This window comes from Octopus bimaculoides, chromosome 14 (assembly GCF_001194135.2).
Source record: "Octopus bimaculoides isolate UCB-OBI-ISO-001 chromosome 14, ASM119413v2, whole genome shotgun sequence".
Classification (NCBI taxonomy): domain Eukaryota; kingdom Metazoa; phylum Mollusca; class Cephalopoda; order Octopoda; family Octopodidae; genus Octopus; species Octopus bimaculoides.
Genome location: NC_068994.1, coordinates 44277238 through 44282735, shown reverse-complemented (window position 1 = coordinate 44282735; position 5498 = coordinate 44277238).

The following is a 5498-nucleotide window of genomic DNA, read 5'->3' as shown; positions in this document are numbered from 1 at the left end:
TATATATATATATATATATATATACATGTATATATATATATATATACATTATGTATATGTATATGTGTGTGTATATGTATATATATGTATGTATACACATGTATGTATGTATGCATGTGTGTGTGAGTGTGTGAGTATGTGTGTATGTATGTGTGTGTGTGTGTATGTATCTTTTGTTTTGGATATTTTATGTCTGCTTGTCTTAATTTTTATTTATTTTATTTATTAGTTCCTTAACTATTATCTTATTTATTATTTTATTTTGATAAGCTTGTACATTTAAAAAAAAAAAAACATTTTTTTTTTGTATATTTTTTTAGTTTTAGAACCAATTTTCTTTCCCTCAATTATTCTAAAATCCAATTCTTACTAATTACGAAAAGGATGTTTATATGTACTGGGCAGTAATTGTTTTAACATTCACTCAAATACTTTACAGAAAAAACAAAACAAAAACAAAAACAAAAAATTCTTGGAAATATAACCATAAAAAAAAGAAAAAAACAATGGAGGAGAAAACTCAAAGAGTTGTGACATGTTCTCAATGATATATTTTAAAAGGCATCTTATATGAAAGATGGTGAATGCATGCTAGAACTTATTGGTCCATTCCAAATGTACATTTGGAGAACCAATAATAATAGCCATGCATCTGTTTTCTTTCTTTGACCTCACAGTTGGTTCAACTATTTTTTTTAAAATTTCATTCAAATTTTGTTTCTGTTATGGATTAAATATTTTCAAAGGCCATTCCATAGCAACTTGGTCAAAATTTGCTGGGGTCAGGTGAAGGCAGATAATTTGAAAAAAACAAAAAAACAACAACAACAAAAAAAAAACTGGATTTTTTTTTTTTTCTGCAAATCTAAAGAGAGTTGAAGCATAGCAGTTGGGAGGCTGTTTTCACAAAATTGCAGCATTCGGACAAAAATTATTCCCATTGTGATACCTTTATGCAAGAAAAAGGACAAAAACCTACTACCAAGAAGCTCTTCACAGGGTGCAGGAATGACCAATTTAGGTATGTGTGTGAGGAAAATGCGAATTGGTAAGGTTTATTATGCTGTATTGAACCTTTCCAAGTTTGCCAATGCAAAATTGTATTGGCTGGACTTGAACTCTCATCCTTCAGAGTAAAGCGATGAGTCTGCCAACCATTATGCCACAACTCCCACAACAGACAAAAACTAAATGTATAAAATATAATAAGCTAAAATAAAATAAACATAAAAACAATAAATTTGCGATCAAATTATTTTATGTGAATATTTTCACTGTCAACTGGTTCTGTTAGATGAGCTAGTTAGCCATATTGTATATAGCCTTGTGTTATATCTAACTGCCTGCTGTTATATATCTCACTGCCTACTGTTATATGTTATACCACATATCAATATATAACATAAATTAAATATACTAACATTGAAATTATATTGCATTTTATCACACTGTCTAAAAAATTACATTTCATCACATCCAACATTGTATTAAAAAATATCTCACATTTGATATTGTAGCATATGTCGCTGTCTAACATTTATATCATACCATGTTTTTTGTTTTTTTTTATAATCACACTGGGAAAACATTATATTGCATCATGTCAGAAACACCTAATACTCTTCCGTCATGATTAAGTATGAGTGTTTACTCAAGTGAAGGTTGTCTTTATGTACAGTCAGTTACCTGAATTTTGGTTTATCCAAACAAGATCTCAAAACTTCATGAATATGTATTTGGTTGTTGCTATGTGTAACCAAAACTTGAGAATAATACTGGTGCTACCATTTTGACTCTTATTTACAATGATTAAAAGTGAAAAATCAAATCAATAACGAACATGCAAAAGTGTTACATCAGAGAGATGTTACTGACACTGCTGTGTCAATCACATCTTTTGTCTACAGTTATCAACAGTACCATATCTTAGTTGGGCTGTTAGCTTAATTTTAGTCAGTCATTTTTTTTAAAAACATTTTTCTTGAGCCATAAGACTCATATGGCTTGTCCAATTTCCATGGGGTATAAGTGACCAAGATCACATTTTCCTGAACAGGACACTGGTCCATTGTAGGGTTCATTGGCCAGCAATTGCGAATGGAGGGGACAAGTTGATTACATTGAACACAGTATTTAGCTGATACCTTATTTCATCAAACCTGAAGGGATGAAAAGCAAAGTTGACCTCTGTGGGATTTGAACTGAGAATGTAAAGAGCCCCCCCCCACCAAAAAAAGAAATGTCACTAAGTACATTTGACCGATCTTACAATAGTTCTACAAGCTTACCACCTGGTCAGTCATTTTAAATAGTATTAGAATAATTTTAACTTGTAAAACTGATGGCTTGTTTGAAAAATTTGAAAGCATGGTAAAATCAGAGAAGTCCTTGTCACTCTTTAACTTTTCTGAGCATGTATCCATTACAAGTAATTTGAGTCTGTTGCCATTACTGTGTCAGTGAAGAGAAAGCAAACACCATTGACAATTAAACAGAAAAGTAATACTCTACACATGCCCATCGTTCAGGGGTTTAACTCGATGACACTACCTTCTCACTATTCAATGGTGCATCCTCAGATTTACAGTGATACACTTATTTTGAAACTCCACTTTAGCATTATTACAAATTAGTGTCCACCCGCAATATTCTGAAGCACCCTCAGGCACCAAAGCTTGGTGATGAGTCAGACTCAACAGCACCTGGATCATGAGGAAAATGTCATGAAGGTTACACAAGAATGCATTTTTATCAACCGAATGACATAAAAATGTCTGTAAGCATGTTTTTTTTTTTATGCAATTATTTTCAGGATGACTTCCATTGCTTGTGCTCAGATCAGTTATTCAGTCAAAACTCTCTCTGTTCATTTCATTCAGATAATTAAGGCTTAACTGTACAGTTTACAATTCATTTACAAGTTATTACTTGGGTGGAGGGGGGCAAGGTGGAGGTGCATGGCTTACTTGGTTAGGATGTTTGACTCATGATTGTAAAATTGTGGTTTTAATTCCTGGACTGAATGACACATTGTGTTCTTCAGCAAAACACTTCATTTCATGTTGCTCCAATCAACTTAGCTGACAAAAATGAGCCATCCTGCAACAGGCCGGCAACCTGTCCAGGTTGGTAACATATACACCATGGAAACCAGGAAACCAGCCCTTATGAGTCAGTATGACTTGAGAAGGAAAACTTCCCTTTACTTTTACTTGGGGGTCAAACACAGTTGCTTGCTGAAGTAAAAGGACTATCATTCCTCAGTTCAAGTAGGTCTATAACTTTAAGTTATTATCATATTATCATATAAATACATATGAAGGATTATAGGTGCAGGTGTGGCTGTATGGTTAAGAAGCTTGCTTCCTAACCACATGGATCTGGGTTCAGTCCTATTGCATGACACTTGTGACATGTGTCTTCTGCTATACTCTTGGGGCAACCAAAGCTTTGTAAAAAGATTTGGTAGACAGAAAAAGCCCGTTATACATATGCATATATATAAATGTGTGTGTGTGTGTATATTTATGTATGTATGTGTGTATGCATGGGCATGTGTTCACGCATGTGTGAGGTGGTGAGGGGTTGATACCTCTTTGTTATCTATCTTGTATGCTAGTTGTAAAATGAGTGTTACTCTCATACAAGTAGTGTCCTTCTGTTTCTATCTTTTGTGAAAACATGTCTGGCTTTGGTGAAACATTACCTTGCTTGGAAACAGGTGACAAGAAGCACATCCCCCCATAGAACTTTTATCTCAATAAGTTCCACTTGACCCATGCAAGCATGGAAAAGTGGACATTGAATTGATGATAATATTTACATAGGATTGATGTCCTATAATTTGAAAGTTGTTTCTTTGCGGACAGAAGAAGCTCTGAACTCAACAAGGGAGCCTCTACATGGTCACTTGACTTGCTAAAAATGCTAAACTTCCTTTGAATTCCATATGACCATCTCGTAAAAAAGAAAAACATACTGGACAATAAAATTAGGGCTAACAAAAGAGAAAAGAAGAATGGTTACTGTTGGAATACCTTTGGTGATTAGGAGTGTCTTGAAGCTAACCACCACCACCACCACCACCACCATTAAGTAAGTAAGTAAGTAAGTAGGTAAGTAATTAAGTAAAATCCCTAGCTGGTGACCAGATGGGGAGGCTGTCCACTCAACTGATATGCTGCTATGGGTACCACTGGATGATGGACTCTGGTGATGATGTTATTCCATGCTTTCTGATCCATGGTGCTGGCCTTAGCATAGTTAAGGTTGAGGCATTACAACTTCAGATCTTCTTCAGTTTGTTTTGCCCGTGTCTTCTCTGGTGTGCTATGCTGGATTCTTCAGTGCATAGGTCGCTGCCATCACAAAAGTTGGTGTGGTAGTCCTTTGGTGCTCATCCTGCAGATGCTGCAAAAACCACTGCAGCCTGCATCCCCAGACTTGGTTTTCAATGGTCTTCCTCTACAGTGATGAGTCCTGGATCATCCTCAAATGGGTCATGAACAAGTTTGAGGTGTTCCAAATGCGGTGTCCATGTCAGATCCTTGGTGTCTCTCTTTGTGACCGATTTTTAAACAAAAACATCCAAGAACAATGCCAACCATTATTAGTAACATCAATAATAACAACAGCAACATTATTTCTTTGATGTTTGGTGATCAGTTTTGGTAAGATTCAAACTGAAAGAAATGTTCGTCAAGTTATCCAATCAAATTATTCTATATGCTAATGAGCTGTTCCTACACATGGTATTATATATATATCAACATCTGCCATAGTTTTAGCTTAAATACCTTCACATGTCTAATTACAGGTACTGAAACACTCAGGGATGAACTTTATAATAAAATAGTATCCCCTTCTGACTGTTTAAACAAAAAGATTATGAAGAATAAAATGAAGTAAATTAGATAATCATTTAACCCTTTCACAGCATAATTAATTTTCAAGACCATTCCTGTAATGATGTTAATTATTCACAAAGAAAAATAAAATATATAAAAATAAAAAATAATAGAATTGATATTTTCTGCTTCAGTGAGACTTTTGCAATATCTCTTGTAGGTATGGTTTCTATACCTACTATTAAGAGTGTTTGATTTTTACTCAGTAAAGAGATATTTGATGAAATATGTGAAAGAATTAGAAAATCTGCAAAAAATGATTTTCCGTAAAAAGTGTCACATGAGGTGTCTCTGCTTCTCAGAGCATAAGGCGGAGTTTTTTTTTTTTTTTTTCCAAAGCCAAGGGATAAAACCACATTTGGCATTTATGGTAATAAAATTCTGAGAGGATGTAACTGCTTATTGCATTTAAAGGGTTAATAAAACATTGTATTTTATAGGTAAAGTATAAAGATATATTGTATGATTATGTTTTACTGAGAAAAAATTTCTCACTATTTATATGAATGTTTCATTGGAGGGAGAGAGAACTGGAAAGAGAGAGAGAAAATTTTTGTGTACTTTGCCTATCAAATACACACACACACATAC